This window comes from Leopardus geoffroyi, chromosome A1 (genome assembly GCF_018350155.1).
Source record: "Leopardus geoffroyi isolate Oge1 chromosome A1, O.geoffroyi_Oge1_pat1.0, whole genome shotgun sequence".
Classification (NCBI taxonomy): Eukaryota; Metazoa; Chordata; class Mammalia; order Carnivora; family Felidae; genus Leopardus; species Leopardus geoffroyi.
The window spans coordinates 188,836,715-188,856,085 of NC_059326.1; the positions used below are offsets into that span (position 1 = coordinate 188,836,715).

Consider the following 19,371-nt stretch of genomic DNA (forward strand, 5'->3'; position numbering starts at 1 on the left):
TTATTTATTTTTGAGAGAGTGAGTGTGAGACAGAGAGAGAGAGAGAGAGAGAGAGAGAGAATGTGAGCGGGGGAGGGGCAGAGAGAGGGAGACACAGAATCCAAAGCGGGCTCCAGGCTCCAAGCTGTCAGCACAGAGCCTGATGCAGGGCTCGAACCCACAAACCATGAGATCATGCCCTGAGCCAAAGTTGGACGCCTAACCGACTGAGCCACCCAGGTGCCCCTCAAGATTATATTTTTAGACTTCCAACTTCTGGCATGGTGGAGTGAGAAGGTTGACAAATCTTGTCCTAAAAAACAACTATTAAACTGGTCAAAAGTTCAAAGACAACAATTTCAGTGCTTTGGAAATTGATCAGAAGCATAGCACACACTGATGAAATCTCATGAACTTTGGGTGAGAACAATATGAATCTGTGACATTGTTGCCTGAGCTGCTCCCACCCCATCACAGAGCCCCAGTTCTGTGATGGCAGTTCACCATGGGTGGGCCAGGCCATGAAAGTCAGTAACATTGTTGCTGCCTCCGGATCTGCAGCACTGTCCATTAAAGTGGCAGCCTCTTGCCAAGCAGACAGGGAGAGCCTAAGGTCCTGTTTGGGGCAAGCAATGGTCTAGCAGCCTGCCAAGGATTTAACAGTAATGTCCAGATGCGAGACAGCCATAGGGGCAGAATGCATGTTTTTTCCGCGTGCACGTGTAACGTTCTCCAGAATAGATCATACAGTGAACCACAAAACAAATCTCAATACGTTTTATTTTATTTTTATGTTTTCATTTTAATTAAGTTTTTAACTTTAATTCCAGTAGAGTTAACATACAGTGTTATAATTAGTTTCAGGTGTATGATGTAGTGATTCAACAATTCCATACAGTATTCAGTGCTCATCATGAGAAGTGTGCTCTCAATCTCCAGCCCATATTTCACCCCTCACGATTCCCACCCACCTCCCCTCTGGTAACTATCAGTTTGCTCTCCAGAGTTAAGCGTTTCTTTCTTGGTTTGTCTCTTTTTTTTCCCCTTTGTTTTGTTTCTTAAATTCCATATGAGTGAAATCATATGGCATTTGTCTTTAACTTATTTTGCTTAGGGTTATATTCTTTAGCTCCATCCATGTCATTCTAAATGGCAAGATTTCATTCTTTTTATGGCTGAATAGTGTGTGTGTATATATATATATATATATATATATATATATATATATGCATATATATATATATATAATGGAATATAAATATATACATAATGGAATATATATATGTATATATATCCTGTGATATTCCTTTCTCATGCTGTTCTTGTTAGGTTTTGGTATCAATATTATTTTTAACCTTCAGTATTCATAGTAATTATTCAATTCATTTTCTTCTATTAGTTTGGAAATAATATACTCTAGTTCTACAATTTTCATTGTCACATTATTTATGTGTTGGATTATGTCCACCCCCCACCCCACCCCCCAATCGTATGGAAGTCCTAACCCCTGCTACCTGTGTGTTTGACCTGATTTGCAAATAGGATCTTGAAGATGTAATCAAGTTAAGATGAAGTCATTAGAGCGGGTGCTGATGCAGTATGGCTGCTGTCTGTACAAGAAGGGGAGACAGAAACTCACAGGAGAGAGATGGCCATGGGAAGGCAGAGGTGGAGATCGGAGGTACTTGTGCCACAACCCTGGAGCTGCCAAGGAAAGATTCTGAAGGCAAGAGCCTTCAGAGGGTGCTTGGCCCTGCCAACATCTGGATTTGGGACTTCTAGCCTTCAGAACTGTGAGAAAGTAAATTTCTGTTGTTTCCAGCCAGTCAGCGTGTGATGGTTTGTTATGGCAGCCCTTCCAATCGAATCCACCTTACAAATCACAACCTGCATAATTAACGTATCCGAGTCTGGACGTCATGAGAACCTCCACCCTCTCCTGCACAGACAGCACAAGGAAACTGCACACCAGAACCTTTCATTCCCTTCTCCATTTCCCCTAGTTCAACTCCCATGCTGCTGTCGTCTAATACCTTAAATTAATCCTGTTTCCCCCACCAGAAATTGTCATTACATTTCATGCAGTCTATGCTTATTTTATTCCACCGCATTCTCTACTATCTTTGCTTAGCTAACTTTCTTGCATCTCAGATCTTTTCCCCAGTACCATTGTCTTTCTGCCTGAAGCTCAGCGACAGAGTTCCTGCAGTGAGAACCTGCTGGTGGTAAATCCTCTTAGGTTTAGTTGGGTTTTCACTGGGTGCAGATTTTGTTTGACAATTGGTTTCATTTGATACACCGAAGATACCAGTATACTGTCTTCTGCCCTCCGTTCTTTCTGTGGGGAAAACAGCTAGCTGTTAGGGGCCAGTCTAATTGCCATGCTCTTTCTTAAAGGTAACTTGTGTTTTTTTCTCTGGCTACTTGAGGTTTATCTCTTTGCCTTTGTTCTTTTGCAATTTTACTATCATGCCTCTAGTTGCAGATTTTTTTCGCTCAGCCCCTCACCCTCTCCCTTCCTTCTATTTTATTGATATAGAATTGACTTAAACACTATAAATTTAAGTGTATATATAGCATAATGACTTGGATTCCTGTGTATCAGGAAGTGGTTTCCACAGTAAGTTTGCTGAACATCCATCTCCTCATATAATTAAAAAAAATTTTTCCTTTGTGATGAGAACTTCTAGGATTTACTCTCTTAGCAGATTAAAGGAAATTACTTTTGGGGGGTTCCCTAGATCTTTTTGATCTGTAGATTAATGTGTTTCTTCAGTTCTGGAAAATTCCAGTGATTTTCTCCTCAAACATTTCCTCTGCCTCATTCTCTCTCTCTTTTCCTTCTAAGGCCTTGATCAAATGTATGTTACATTTCTCACTATATCCTCCTTGTGTCTCACTCTCTCTTTATTTACTATTCTATGTTTCATCCTGGATAGTGTTTTCTAATTCATATCCAGTATATTATATTGTATATAATTTATATGGACAATTAAATATAATTTTATACCTAAAACCCTTCTAGTTTATCAGTTCATTACTTCTTATGTTTTATCCAATCTGCTTTTAAGCCCAGTCACTGAGTATTTAACATTTGTTATTTTACTATTTATTTATAAAAACTCTGGTTTTCGAATTTACTGTGACAAATCTTATAGTTTCCTACAATATAATCCATTTTTGATAATATACCTGTTTCCTGCAGATGTTATCAGTTTGTCATTTGTTTCTTTAAGCATGGTAATTTTGGTGGTATGTCAGTCTGTCTGACACTTTTCCAAGTCTGGGCAGGGTGCTGGTATGTTTCTGCTTTCTATTGGTTCTGCTGCATTTTGTTACATTGTGTTTCCTTGTGTTTCTGCTAATCTTTGTTTGCTTGCCTTCCTCCCTTTGTAAAGTTATTTGTAGGGGTAACCAAGGCCTGGCATAGGTAGACCTGCCCCTGAGATGCTTTGGGTTTGCTCCGCGAGGTACCTGGGTACACTACCAGCTGGGTATCACCTTACACCGTTTCACAAATTGAGATTACCTGGCCAGCTCAAGCTGTGAGAATCTGAGTGTAAAGCCTCCTGAGGGCCAGTCGGGGGCCCAAAGTCTCCTGGTTTGGGGCAAGGTGGGATAGGTTTACAGTAACTTTGCCCTGTCGTTGATGATGCATCTCTTTGAAATCCAAGCTTAATGTCAAGGGGTCTTCTAAAAACTTCCCACCTTGGATGGGCTTTGGGCCCTGACCACGGCTGCCCTCCCGTCGTGTGGTCGCCGTGCAGAAGCCGGAGGTATCAGGAACCAGAAATGCTTTGGGGCATAAGTGCTTTGGTGTCCAATGCTTTACTAATCTCTCTGCTTACAGGCTTTTTGTCAAAAACTGGCCTGGAAACTCCCCACTGTTGCTGCGACACCTCAGTTGTGTTTTTCTTTTGCAGAGATTTAAAAACTTTTTAAACCAGTGGTGGGGGTGGTGAGGGAAGTGTTGATCTGAATGACAGCTGTTGTGATTGGAAAATGAAAGCTCAACGATATTTTTAGTCTCTCCCATCCAGTGGTCTCTCCAGAGCATAGTGAAATTTGAGTGTGCAAGTGCGTGTGAAGGACTATTCACTACACACATGGCCATGGACTAGCACAAAGGAAAATGAAGAGAAAACGAACTTTGTTTAGATTTTTTACCTAATTCCAAGTGTTTAAGACTATGTTTCAAGTCTTGACTAAACATCTGCTCGCACATCTCCAGGCTGTCTGATTTTCACAAATCCTAATGCAAGAAGGTGAGCTTATAGAGTCTTTTTAAGTGTTCACATATTATTTATTGGAGATAAAATAGATACATTTCAACAGGTGATTAGATTTGTGACTAGAAGCCTTCAAAGACACACAAAGAATGCACAATTGCTCTTGTTTATTGGGAATGGAGGCTATATTTCATATTTGAAAAACATCAATGTTTTCTCATACATGCCCTTAGGCAAGGTTAATGAAATAGAATCTTTTCATTAAGATGGTTAAAAACAACTGTGGTATTGGGGCGCCTGGGTGGCTCAGTCGGTTGAGCGTCCGACTTCAGCTCAGGTCACGATCCCACGGTCCGTGAGTTCGAGCCCTGTGTCGGGCTCTGGGCTGATGGCTCAGAGCCTGGAGCCTGCTTCCGATTCTGTGTCTCCCTCTCTCTCTGCCCCTCCCCTGTTCATGCTGTGTCTCTCTCTGTCTCAAAAATAAATAAACGTTAAAAAAAAATTAAAAAAAAAATAACTGTGGTATTAAGACTAAGCCTACTGTGAAGACTGAACATTTTTTTTTAGCCCAAACTATACAATATTTTGGTCTGAAGATGTAAGGATACTATTACTGTCCTAAGCTTACCTATTATGAAGTTTAAAATCCTTCCAAACAATTGCAGGTGCCATCTTTCCTACTGATGTGGCCCACACAGTTCAAGTACTGTATGCTTTTCAAAGGGTATAGTCCATCGTGCCAGAAAATACTTTCTTTTTCTTATTAATAAAACACACATGCTCATGCCAATCAATTTTAGAGTGTAAATACTTAGTTGATTGTTCTTTATTTTTTGTTTTTAAGTGAAGTAAGAATAATGAGGAAAGAGTAATGGCCATAAAGTACATATCATAGAAATGCTGTTCCCTCTCTTTGCGGTTTCCAACAGCGATAATGAAGTCAAAGTAGGCCACTGGGTGGATGTCATGTGGGCATTTTCAGGGCCCAGGGAAGCGGTGTTAAACAACAAGCACTTCTTTCCTCAGATTGTGCAAGAAGCCGGACAGATTCTGCCCCTTCTGATTCCATAGCCCTTAGATGACCCACCTCAAATTCTTGAGTAGCTGACTCAAGTCATCTTGGGTGAGTCTTCCATATTGGTTTTTCACATATACTCAAAGGGGGAAAGCATAGCTCTGTTCAGAGTCAGCACAGCAGAGTAGCGAGGGGAGCAATGTGCCCTGAAGGGGTGGCCGAGGATTGAATGTTGACTTCACCACTTAACTGCCTTTCGAACTTAGACAAGCTCTCTCAGCTCTCTGAACCTCAGTTTCCTCATTTGTTCGAGCAGAATAATGACTATTTCCACTTCACAGACTTGCTGTGAGGAATAAATGAGATCGTAAATGGAAAGCATTTAAATTGGCATTGACATATAACAATACTCAATAAATGTTTAATATTAATATTCAGACTTGAGAAATATTTTGCACAGGTTTGGTTAACCCACCTGAGGAGAGTAATATTCTTGAGAGAGAGTTTTGAATGTAGTTCAGAAATAATTAAATGCCTTTCTTGATTGAAATAGAAAGGCAATTAAGACAATGAAGCATTTTTCTTTGTGTTATCTAGGACATATTTTTCTCATTTTCCTTGTGTAATGGGAAAATTTGAAATACATACAGAATGGTGGCAAATTACTCATCTTGAGGTTAATTGTTCCCCAACAAATACATGTCAAGTAGGGAAGGTGGATAAGATTCCAGAGGCTTCAGAATCCAAATCTTGATAGTGCGACATTTGGGATTCAGGTGGGCCTAGCTTTTGGATATTGCCAGAATATGACACTGGAAAAGTTCTTTAACCCTTTTGGGTCTCAGGCTCCCTGATTATAAATTAGGAGTAAAGATACCAAATTACCCTGACAGGCTACAAAGTAGCTGAGTAATAACCCAAAGCTGACTTTGTAACACATTCCAGAGACTTAATGTAAGACAGAGCAATCTATTTACATACAGTGAACCAAGTAACCAAGCTCTATTCACTTTACCCAAGCAAACTGTTTCCCAAATGTATGTCTTTGGTTATCTGGAAGGCAGCACAAAACAATTCAGATATGCATCTAGGAATTAGGTGGTAGGATGGAGAGAGGTGACAGCAACAACTCGGAATGTCATAAACATTGCATGATATGCGTGCTTCATGCATACAATTATTTATCTGATTGTGTTTTAATTGTCTCACTAACACGTATTGGGAAGAGTCTATGACAAATGAATAAGCCTGTCTTCAAAGGAATGTAAGGAAGAAGGGGAAATCTAATATTTATAAAAATCCATCTTTGTGACCCGGTATTTTTTCTGTTGATTTGAAACCTCAGGAGCATCCTGAATTAAATCTGGACCTGGCTTCTGTACGTGGAGGGCAAGGAAAAACCGAAGAAAGAGGAAGACCACTCTTGGTAGGTGGTGGCATTCTTGGATTTCTGGTGGCAGACTTAATAAGCAAGGGAACTTACACATGAGGCTCATCTTGGCAGGTAACAAGACAGGTAAATCTCTGCACGTGCCGGCCAGAACCTTAAAAGTTTATATAGAGACCTTAATTGGGTTCAGTCACATATACTGTCCAGATGGTCTCAACAGCACACTGTTCTCTTAAAGCTGCATCTTTGAAAACAGTGCCCACTGTGGAATGCTATGCAAAATGTGCATCTGAAGTGCAGGGGAGGGGAGGAGGAGCCAATTGCCCAGGTTCAGATCGTTGGGTCAACCTGAGGTCATGTCCCCTCGATAACCTCCTCCAACAGTATTGGAGTAAGCTAATGCTGAAACAACCCTAGAATCTCAATGACTTAACATAAGAGAAGTTTATTTCTTGCTTGTATAAAGTTTATTTCCCCATGCAGTCATTTAGGGGCCAGAATCCTTCTATGTTGTGATTCTGACATATCCTAGAGCAGGGTCAGCAACCTATGACTCATGGACCAAATTTGATCTAGAGTTTTTATGATTTTTTTCTTTGTAAATAAAGTTTTATTGAGACACAGCCACACCGATTCATCATGTATCACCTGTGCTTTGTAGCTGCTCTCACACTAAGGTAGTTGCAACAGGCTCTTGAATTGTAAAATATTGCCTATCAGGATCTTGACAGAAAACCTTTGCTAAGCCTGCCCTAGCATTGGAATACCACCTTGGATTTTCTGATTAGTCCGCAGAGGGGGAGGAAGAGGAGTGCAAGACTGTGTGGGAGGTTTTTATGAACTATATCTGAAAATGGCTTCCATCAATCCCACCTACTTTTCATTTGCCAGAACTCAGTCATATAGCCAAAGCAGCTGCTAGGGATGTTGAGAAATGCAGTCTAGCAATGGCCCAGGAATAAGACATACAGCAGTTCTCCACAGACCAACTCTGCACTAGAGTCTTCTAGTCACTCTTTCCTCTTTGTTCCTAGAAACAAGTGTTTAAATACAGTTAAGTCATTACAGATAAGTCATTTCAATTGTAGTCTTAAAAGTTAAGCACAGTTAGACTTATCTGGATAATTACCTTAAATCTGAATTACCGACACAATGTTCCCAAATTTTAGTTTGTGTTTATTGGTGCCAACAGTGGTTCCTAATCATCATAGGCTGATAAAAACGGGACAGAGGTGGATTTGACACTGAAATGACTCCTTTAAACTTGTCCTACACCATATGAATTAAGGAACACTTTGTGGTAGTTTAAAATAAAAAAGTTTAAAAAGTGGTAGAAGGATTGAGACATTACACAGGGCATAATTATATAGACAGACCACTTCTAAAAGAACCTACTTTATTGAACTCAGAAACAACCATGTGGACATTTAAGTGACAATTTAGTTTCCACAAAACGTTATCCAGCTCATTTTATTATAGTTCATTTATAAATCTTTGGTTTTGTGCAGTTTCTCTTTTTCATGAACTTTGTAATTTGGTTTCATGGTTGTTTAAATGCTATCTGCATGAAGAATGTGGCCCTAGTTTTATGCTTGTGCATATTTAAGTAAGATAGTAAAATTAGTTTAAATAAAAACATGAGAGATCCAGAAGAATATTTTCTTTCTTAAAGATATGTGTATATAATGCAAGTTTATAGGAGTCCACTCAACAGAGAGAGCTCTCTTTCACAAAACACTTATATTTGAATTAGGAAACTATATCAGTCAGGACAGACTATGTAGAGCTGCCATAACAAAGAAGCCCCAAGTCCTAGTGGCTTAAACCACCTGCGTACATTAAATGTGTTGCATATTGCTAAAGAATTCTGCTCATCGTGATCCTGACAGCAGGACCCAAACTGATGGAGCTGTTCTCAGTAACGCCTTTGGTTGAGGGGAGCAAGTACTCTTGGGGGTTCTCTTACCTTTAAGGAAATGCTCTGGCTCAATGAAGTCAGATGACCAAACTAACTTCAAAGAGAGGGTCATAATATTTTTTGGGTGTCCAGAGAAGAGAGAAACCAAGAATTGGTTGACAGAAGTAAGTAAGGTAGCAGACAGCTTTCTTAATTTCATAGGCAGTGTGGCTCCTGGGTTACAGTCAAGCCCCACTGCTTGCTAGCCACACGCCACGGGCAAATCAAAACCTCAGCTCCTCCTCTGTGAAATAGGGGAGAAATGTCAGTTGGCATGGTTCATTGAGCGGAATCAAGGCAATAACTCTTTGTCAACCATAAATTATTATCCAAATGAAGGTAATAGTATTGTTTCTGGCAATCAGTCATACCACGTTAAGAATAAAGAATAATTAGCAATGATTTCACTCCACAGCATTTGTCACACAATCAATATTTTGTCTCAAAAGTTTCCTGAAAATTCACAAGAAATTTCCTTAGGTAGTCTGATAATGAAACCTGAAGAAAATACCTCTCAAAGAGAAAGAAAGAAAAAGATAAAGAAAAAAAGACAGAAGAAGAAAAAGAAAAAGAAAAATTTCCCTCTTGACTAGAAAGTGACAAACCATTTTACATGACCCCAAATCTATATGGCCCAGTCTTCTGGCAGATTCCAACATTAAAAACATTTGAGGTGGAAGAGAAGAAGCACTATCTATCTTGCCCAAGAAGCAGTTGTTTTAAGTTGGGCTCAGCATGAAAAAATTTAAAATGTTTCACAAAATAATGCTGAGGATAGAAATACAAGAAGATTCTATACTGTAGCATGGACTCCTGAAACTGATAATCACCCGAATATCTCAGAATTCCAGCTGATTAGAACTGGATGGCATCCTGAAGATTATCTGGTCTCCTACTCTTATTTTCCAGATGACGAAAGTAAGGTCTAGAAAAGTTAAATAACTTGCCATAGGTCATGTTCCTTAAATACAAGTCGATTAGCCAAATATTTTTCCCCTTCACCATCCTGAAATTATGGACCGAAGGAAATTCAACACTGAAGGAAAACATGTTTCTCTGTCCCCTCATATAATCGCTGACAAAATCTCTTTGAATCACAGCCTATGGCACACCCTTCATTTTGAATATGCAAGCAGGCAGCAAACCCCCAAGAAATTCCTGTGGAGATCTAGCAATGACTCTGAGATTCATTTTCAGTGCTTCTAAAATTCAGTTGTTGTTTTCCATTTCAGAGTTTTCTAAATGATGTTTTGACCCATAGGAGATGTATGAATTGAGTAAGAAAACGAGATACAGGCTTCTAACTGAATAATTGCATTATCTGATTATTTAATTAGATGTGGAAGTCTTACACTCTAAGAGAAGAATTTCCACATTGTCCACAAAAAAAAAGGAAGAAAGAAAAAGAAAGAAGGGAAGAGAGAAAGAGGGAACGAGGGAGGGAGGAAGGAAAAAAGAAAAAAAGGAAGGAAGAAAAAGAAATGTGAGCTTCCTTCCTAGGCATATTAGTCAGGAAAGGCTCAGTTATGCTGCCATAAAAAATCTCTGGGACTTATAGTAACAAAAGATTATTTCACATTCATGTTAAATGTTCACTGTGGGTTGGAGAGGTCTCCACTCCACATTATCTTTGCAAAGAGTGGCAGGCAGAAGGAAACTCCATCTGGGGGGTCACTGGAGGCTGTGGCATGGGGAAGGTGAATTGGCGAATTGCACATTGGATCTTAAAGCTTTTGCCTCTAAATAGCACATATTACTGATAATTCTAAATTTATCAAAGCAAACAATAGGGTTGCATCTAAATGCAGAAGAATCAGAATACTCTACTCCTACTGTGCACCTGGAAGTAGGGAAGCCATAATTTTAGTGAACATCGCTAAGGGAGAGCATTCTAGAAATAAAGAAGAAAACAGAATAGACATGCTCCCTCCCCAAACTGTCAAGAAGACAGGGTCTCACACAGTCAATACGAATCAAATCCCCAATCAAGGATAATAAAATACCTGGCAGCTATACAATAAAATCTCTTAACACATTAATTTGTTGCTGATAAAGTTTCCTGAATTTGTTTCTTCATCTTCATACAAGAATATTGCATAGAATGAGAAGCAGGAGAAATGAACTAAAATAAATTGGGGTTGGGATAAAGTTTCTGGAAATGCCCTGTGGGCCAGCTAAATGGGAAGACACACTTGTGCCTTTTGTGGATTTTATCAGGCTCTTTTTGTTTCTTTATGACTTAACTGTACTGGTCAATAGTCTTCCAAAAGAATTTGATAGTAGGAAAGTTATAGCCTGATCAGACAGAAAAGTTCATTTTCGCTTAGATGCTAATAGTAGTAATTATCTAATGGGTCACTCTGAAAAGAGACCCTGAACCTCTAAAACTTAGCCTTTTTGGGAAATGTCTGAAAGTCTGGGATATGTTTAGACAACCGTCATTTCTTTTTTATTTGGGGACAATCATTTGCTTAGATACATATTTTTAAACTTTTAGTGTATCACTAGCAACAAAGTGTTTCAAGTGGGAAAAACTCAAACTAGCTCAGAATGTCCCCTAAATTAAAAAATAGGGTTTTGTACTTTCCAGAATAATAAGCACTTTTATAGTCTTTCTTTAAATCTTTCTTGGTAAAAAGCTACAAAGCAGGAGGAAAGGGTGAGAGTCAAAGCCTGCTGATTTACTGTTTAATTATATCTTTCCCCCCTGCCCCTTAAAATTTTATAACAGAGCAGGGTTAACATTAACACCCCAACCACAATAAACTAAACATATTTTATTACATATTTTATGTCCAGGATGAAAATGAAGATATAATAGTGAGATAATTTTATATAGAGGTATGGTGAATTCTATGTGGCTACGGTAAGTCAATTTTGTGTTCTGTGCTTTAGTTTTTAAAACTCTCATTAATAATTATATTAATAGCACACTTTTGCTGAGTGTTGATTACAGTACAAGGGGCTATATCAAGTACCTCACATTTTTCCCTCATTTAATACTCCCAGAAAACCTACTTTTAAAAATGAGGAATTGAGGATGAAGTGACTCGACCAAGGTCACTTAGCTAGTTAGTAGTGGAATACTCTTTTGGGATAAATCATTGTGGTAACACTTCAATCAAGGTATCTGGTAAGTGCAGTGTTTTTCTAGCCCAACTCTCTTGGAGAAGAAAAGATTTGTATTGGCAGTGGTTCATTTATTCATAAATATATGAATGTCCACTCTGTGCCTGGTCCTATCTTAAAGCCTGTGGATATAGAGCTGAATAAGTCTGCAAGGCACAGATGTTAAGAAAAGAGGTTAAGAAAAATCAGACAGACAGACTTGGGTTGGGTTCTGCAATACAACCTTAGACAGGAACTCTCTGGCCTCATCTGAAAACTGGGAAATTATATTGGTGCTTACTTCACGGTTTTGCTGGGAAAATTAAACGCGGTAATGAATAAAATGCTTAGCATAGCACATTGCATAAGATGCTCCATAGAGTGCGTTCAGTTAATAACAGGTTTTACTGTTATTATTGTTGCTATAAGCAAAATAGTGACTGTAGGTGAGCTCCTTGATTATGGAGGGGAAAGAGATGTTTAAACAATATTTTCTGTCCAATGTGATATAAGCACCAGGGAAATCAGGGAAAGAAAGGCACGAATGACTTCCTAGAAGGGGTCTGGAAAGGTTTTATGAAAGAGGTGAACTCTGTGTTGGTGATTTTAAAGAGAGCAGAATTTCTCCAGGTGGAGACCGGGTATAGGCATTCCGGTCGTGTACAAAGCTGCTTAGCAAGGCATGTTGGGGGGATCTCAAGGCTCCAGCCACGTGGACCGTTCTAGACAGGGAAAGAGGAACGGCGAAAGCGAATGGAAAACCCACCAGTACTGGGAATTTGGGTGGCAGTGACCGGAGGGAGGCTGGGGGATCGCGAGGTGGCGCTGTGGCTCCACGTAAGGGAAGATTCCGGTGTCTGCGGGTAACCCGCACGCCCAGGGCGGCGCCGGAGAGGCGGGGCAGGGCGGTCTAGGTGGGCTTGGCACTATCTTCATACAGCCACCAAATAATGACGGTGATAAAGATAATAAAATCATAAGCAAATAACCCGGAAGCGGTCTCCTTTAGGACACACGGTATTAATAATTAGAAACTGTCCGCGAGGAACAATTAAGAGCTCCCGAACTGCCCAGCAGGGATCATTTCGAGCGCAGTCCTGGTAATTGGTGGGCCCCAGTGGGAATCCGCCTGGCCGGGCCGGAGCCGAGCTGGGGGCTGACCCACGGCCTCCGGGCCAGTCCCGAGCCCGGTAGGCGGCTTCCGGCTGCCTGCGGGCCGAAGGAGCGGCAGTTTCGACTCTTGCCATGGGGTGCTCAGTCCGCGATTCCTGCCTGCGCCTTTCCTTCCACGCGACCGGAGGTTTCGGGGACTTCTTCGCTGGGCTTCACATGCACACATGGACAAACGAACCACGTGTGAGCTCAGGCTCACACACAAGTGTACGTTGCTCTTAAACACGTACGGACTTCTGCACACGCACACTCACATGAGACACGTGTCTACATGTAACACATGCACACACTTTACACGTGCACTCAACGCTTATGCGCAACAATCCTTCTCAAGCACAAGCGTCCACATGCACCCAAGTGCGCGCTGTCACTCACTGGTACACACTTGTGCTACACAGGCCCATAAAAATGCAGCCACTCTTCGTTTATACAAACGTATTTGCACACTCACATCACACTCATCTCGCATCTCGGTGGCCAACAAAGACCTCTAAGGGCCGAGCGGTGCGTAAATACCTAATGAATTGTGCTTCAAAGAAAAAACTTTTTGTGACCCAGGCATCTCGAGCTTCTCTGCTAAACTCCCCTTTCCTTCTACTTTCTCCTAAGCAAACAGGCTTCCCTCCCTTCACCTCCAAATTCTCGCAGGCCTGTTTCTTTTCTTTTCTTTCTTTCTTTCTTTCTTTCTTTTTTTTTTTTTTTTTTTTTTTTTTACGTTTGCACTACTCAAGAGATGCTAATGTCTAAACAGCCAGGAAGTTCTCTTCCCGCACCCTGGAGCCTCTTTTCGCCGCCGAGGGAGCGGGGGCCCTTCGCAGATCAGACTCCAATCAAGCAGGTTGGAGGACAGTGGGAGAAGGGCTAAAGGTAGGGCATAGTCGCGCTTCAGGACAGTCTCGGATTAGGAGATCTTTTCCGGCGGGTCCCCAACTGTACTCTCCCAGCTCAAAATAATTTTAGTTTTTAGTTTTCTGTGGTCATGCCAAGGCTATATGGTCTTCCTCAATTAAAGTGCATCCGCAGGTGTCCACATTTCTGCCCTCTGTTGGACTTCGCAGGCATCCCCCAAAACTTGTTCAGTCTATATCAATTAGACCACGCTGCACGCGCCCGAAGCTCTGACACCTCAGCTAGGACCCGGAGTTGCGACTGACTGAAGGTCACACAGCAAATGTGGCAGATCCAGGGCTGGAGTTAGCGCCACCCTGGCGTGCCCTGTCTAGGACTGCCGGGAGAGACGCGTGACGGTATCTGCCAGCGGGAACGCGCATCCGGTCCACGAATTAGAACTTTTCAGAACCGTTTTCCCCTCCTATCTCCCTTCCGCTGCCTGCCCTGGGGCAACTTTCGCCCTTGCTCCTCTGTCATCCGGGATACCCAGGGGATCTGGGAGCTTTGTGGCAGAGGCGTGGCGGGGGTCGGGGAGCCAGGGGAAGCACCAATGCAAATGTAAGGATAATGCGCCGCCGTTGGATGGATGGTTTGGATCCTAGGTTAGGGTCACAGACTGGGGAAATTTCTGCTCGGAGACTTTATTTGCAGTGAGGCGGTGGACAGGTTGTTTCATTTCAAACACAAGCCTTCAGTTTCCTCACCTGTAAATGGGGGCGATCTTACCTGCCTTCTTTGTCTTGTGGGAATTCAGTGAGTTTCTGCCCGTAAAACCTTCAACAAATGATGTCTATTATTATCTAGGGACCGCCCCAGGGGAAACCCGACAGTCCGCAGGGTGGATCCGGGAAAGGTTTGTTCGAACTCCTTGCCTCAAGCTTTTGTCCTAGGTGTCTGTGGGTGTCTTTGTCCCGTTCTAGGCCTCAGTTTCCCTGTCTGTACAATGAGGAGACGCGCGTTCCCAGGTACTGGAAAAGTTAGAGTCGGCAAGCACACCGGGCCACCGCTGCAACAACTTTGGGGATCTGAAAGAGGAATCTGGGTCCGAGGGAATGCCCCCTTCCCCTCGCCGCTTGCCAGAGACAGCTGAGAGCAAGGAGGTGGGGCAGGTGGATTTCCAGTGGAAACGTGGCCTGCTGCTCTTATACGTACTCCGAGGGCAGCAGGTAAAGGTCTTAGAGGGGCAGCGTCAGGGTTTCGCGCGCGGGTGGCGGGGCCTTTCCCGCCGGCATCTGGGCTCAGCTCAGGAGCACCTCTCCCCTCCATGCTGCGTCCCGCTCTGGCTCTCACGTTCCTAGCGACCCGCGCCGCCACCCACTCCTCCTGTGGGCAGCGCTTTGGCACCTGCTCACTGCGGCCGCAACTCCAGACCGCCAGTGGACACCTTCAGAGCGGCCGTTGGCGGAGGGACTTTGAGCCTTTGGCCTTCGTCGCCGCACTTCCCCTTTCCCTTCTTTCCAACGCCGAAGGAGGCGTCTTTTCTCCTCTCTCACTCTAAGCGGTCTCTTACTAGCCGCCAAAAGAAGGGGGCATTTCCCAGAGCTGGCGGCCCTTCTGGGGGGCGCGTCTCGCTAAAGGAGACGCAGATAGAAGGAATTTTCTAAGTGACAGGTCCCAAGTCTGGCCTCCTGGGGGCGGACGAGCAGAAAAGATTCCCTCTTTCCCCGGGACGTCCCGCTAGTCCTAGTTTGGCTGTATTTATCTCGTCTCTACTCTTTTTGGGTTAGAGAAGGGACGCGTGTGTTCTCACCTGCACCCCCTGGAAGTTATGGAGGCAACTCGTGTCCTTCGGGAAAGGGAATTGATTTCCCTCTGACTTAACAGGGTTGGGATAGCCGAGAGTGAGAAGGTTTAAAAGTTCGGGGTGGAATGAGGGGTCTTGCTCAGTAGGCCTGAGCTTCCTGCAGCGCTGGGAGACCCTGAGGCATGGGTAGCCCTGTCTACTGTTTAGAGCAATCAAGGGGGAGGGAGTGGACGTTAACCCTCACTTAGGAAGAAACTCTGAGAAGCTCAGCGGGACACTTCACTCCAGGGGAAATATCAAGCCTTTTCACCTGCTTCTTCCACATAGAAGTCCATTTTGCTGTATATTTTTCTTATGCCCAGCTTTGTCCGCTCCTTGCTTTTTTCTTCTCTAATTCTGTAGGTCTGGACAGGGCCTGAAAATCTGCATTTCTACCTCCTCCCCCATATGATTAGGCTGATGAGGGGGATTTAGGGATTACTGTCATAAGCTAACCTAAAGTCATATCACAGATATTCTATAACTCCTGGGCAATGCTATACACACAAGTATTTTTCTTCACAGGAGAAGTGACTATAATATAAGAAAAGATGAAGTCAGTCTCAGTACATACTTTATAGTACCCCTTCTCCACACACATGCTTGGTCTTCTGGAGGTGGTGCTTCCCTCACAGGAGGGAAGATTGACAAGTGTTTAAGGAATTTTTCAAAGTTTAAAATTACAATTGCTAGTTGAATATTCACCAGAGGAAATCCACGAAAACCTACTAGTCTGCTGGCCTGGTGTTGTTCCCAGTTTCCTATCACCCTCTATATCTCTTTCTACCTTCTCTTTAACTTCCTTCCTACTTAATCATTTATTACTGGGTCAGAAAAGCCAGTTTAAAAGCACCAGAACACTCACAAGAAATGCTATGAATACATTCTGCTTGATTAAAAGAAAGTCATTCGCCATCCCAGGCGAGGTATCTGCTGTTTCTGAACAGCCAAAAGGAATTAGTCTTATCAAAAGATTCTTGCCCTTTTTTTGTTTTACCTCTTCCTGTGGCCTGGCAGATGTGGAAATTGCCTCCTTCTTATTTAGTTTCTAGAGGTTACCTACTCTGGGGCAGAAGTTGGGCTGCTGACATTTTCTTTCTCTGCGCCAATTTCTCTTTTGAAACAGGCACCTTCAGGCCCCTCAACAGACACATAATCTGCAGAGTGCTTCTAGATTCCGCTTGACCCCTTAGAAATCCATCTGTTGTGTGCTTCACACTGACCCTGGTCCTCATAGTGGCTGTATCTCCCCTTTTCCTGGCACTTTTGCTGCTTGCCTTTGGCAGCGATCTGATCCCTATTACATTGTGTGTTCCCCCTCACTGGGGAATGTACTTTACCAGACTCAACTTGGAGTCCTGAATACAGTTCACTGGAGAGTAAAAGTGGAGGTTCAGGCAATTAAGGAGAGGGAAGCTTGAGTCTTTAGCTCTGGCTATCTGGAACTCATTGATAGAAGGGTGCCCTCTGTTTCCTGGTTCCCCTTCCTTGAAGGATACCCTCAGAGAAGGCAGGGGATAGTCCAGGCAGTGGAAGGGATTGGCTCTGGGGGACTCATTGGACTTTGGAGGTTAAGCTTGGATCTTTGGGAAGTTTTCAGCAGGCCCAGTTTTAATTGTGCGTTTGAATTCTGTAGAGATGGAGAAAGTCCCCTCCTCCTTTCCCCTGCCCACAAAGTTATAACCCTTTCAGTCTCTCCACCAACATAACCATCCTGAACATGTGCTGTGTGTCAGGAACTCTGGTAGATGTTACGTAGATCCTGATGGACCAGACACATCTTTTCAGGAGTGTCTTGGTGGAGACTGAATTAATTATTAATTTTTGCCAGAGATAAAGTGCTCCCAGCACATTAGTGGTCCAGATTAAATGGTATGGTACAGGGCACGCTTTGTGCACAAAGATAAAGTAGTGTTTGAGGATAGTGGCCGTGTACTCACGGACCTGAAACACAGTCCTTTTTTCTGGTTTAGCAACTGGGAAGTGGTTTTCATTTTCCTGCTCTGCCAAGAGCACATAGCGTAATTTTTGCCTGTCTCCATCCATTCAACATGGGCGTGTGTACTGTTCCGTCACTGACCCCATGAGCTTCCTAAATCAAAGGGCCAAGGAAGGCCAGCAGAAAGGGGACCTGGATTTCTGGCAGAGAACTCCCCCCAAGGAGTCCTTAGCAGATTTGGCTGCAGTCAGGGAGCTCCTCTGAGGGCAATGAAACAGAAGTTCACCATGTGCTTATTAGAGGTTACGACCTGCTAAAAAATGATGGGGCACATTACCCGGAAACTTCTAGCTATTTTCTTTGCCACTCACATGCATATATACAGAAAGGTCTGAGGTAGGAGACCATTTCTCCCTCCCTCTCTCTTAGCCTCCCCCCCCCCCCAGTCCCCTCCTTTTTAACTCAATCTCTCACTTTCTGGACAACTGGCAGGGGCAGAAGTTGGGGTGGGTTTGTTCAAGTCCCCCGTTTAAACTGAAAGAATGAGGAAGACAGAAATCCTACATGAAATAACCAATCAATCAGAGACGTTGTTGCTCTGGTAAATACACTAAAGAAAAAAAATACTTTGGGGCGAGGGTAAGGGGTTGGGAAATGAATCTGAGTAAATTTTAGAATGCATCCTGATACAACTATAGTGAGAGCATTCATTCCACCGTTTACACATCCCGCGGATTACTCGACATAAGTGAGCTTATGGGGACGGTGCCTTAACACCCGCGGCCTCGAAGCTAGCATCAGAACGAGAACCATTTCAGAGGCCAGACAACGGACAGAGTCCGGGTCCCCCTACTCCATGAGGGACCCACAGAGCCTCACTAACCGAGACCCAGGGTCCACCCACTTCTCCCAGCGTGGAGAAAAGTGCCCTCCGCGATCTCCCGCCCCGACCTCGAGCACCCATTTTTCCACCCCACCACCCCCTCCTCAAAGCGAAGAGGTGGGCACCTGGGACGCGCTTCCTGCTTTTTCTGCCCGGGCTCTCCCGTCTCCTCCACTTTTGCCCCCGACGTCCCAGAACAGCGGAGCAGGACGCAGCATCGGCCCTGGGAGGGCGCAGCCTGTGAACCGCGAGCGCGCTCAGGGCGTGGCGAGGATGCTAAAAGGACCGCAACGACCAGGATGCAGACCCCAGTTCAAATCCCTGAGAAAAATATCGCCCTTCCCTTCCGTCTGTTTCCCCTCTCCAGCCCGGCTCTGCCCAGCTGTGCCCAGCTCCTTCCCAGCACAGACGCTGGTGCTCAGCGATCCTTCGCTCGCCACTTTGCGAGGAACTTTGGCTAGCTCCCCTGCGCCACCCGGAGAGGGATGTTAATGAGGGAGCGTGGCCCAGCGCGGCGAGCCAGAAGGCTTCGTAAGCCGCGATTGGCTGCAGCTTGGCGGAAGGATGGCGTTATGCAAATTAAGGGGCGGGGCCGTGAGGCGCGAGCCCCGCCTCCTCCCTTTGGGGTTAGTGTGCCTGTGTTTAGCTCTGGGGAGAGTCAAACTGGATTCCATAGGGAAAGCCTGCAAATCACTTCTATTTTAGCAAGGAGAAAACAGAATCTCCATCCAGCAGGGTCCACCCCTCTCTCTTTCTCCCTCTCCTCTCTCTCTTTCTCTTTCTCTCTCTGTCTTTCCCTCCCCCCCTTCCTCTTTCCCTCTCTCTCCCCCCTTCCCCCCACCCCACTCTCCCTCTCTGGTGTATCTGTCTACGGCAACCAGCGTCCTCATCTAAACGCACTGAAAGGAAAGAAACATCTTTGGTTGGGAGAGAAGGAGGAAAAAAAAGAGAGAGAGAGGAAAAAACTTGCCTGGTTGTGGAAAATGACACTTGAAGTAGCAAAGCCGGCAGCGCGAGTTGAGTC

At 43.8% G+C, this 19,371-nt stretch overlaps 1 long non-coding RNA gene across 2 annotated transcripts; it reads right to left on the reverse strand.

Annotated features, from left to right (window-relative positions):
* Positions 1-4,631: 4,631 nt before the first annotated feature.
* On the reverse strand, positions 4,632-19,126 carry LOC123611472. Of its 2 annotated transcripts, XR_006718686.1 has the most exons (4): positions 18,473-19,126; positions 8,580-8,814; positions 7,491-7,643; positions 4,632-4,677 (listed from the first exon to the last, which is right to left on the reverse strand). It is a non-coding gene; the product is annotated as an uncharacterized LOC123611472 (long non-coding RNA). The 2 variants fall into 2 exon arrangements; XR_006718685.1 differs by lacking the exon at positions 4,632-4,677 and having other exon boundaries at positions 7,035-7,643.
* Between the last annotated feature and the right edge of the window lie 245 nt (positions 19,127-19,371).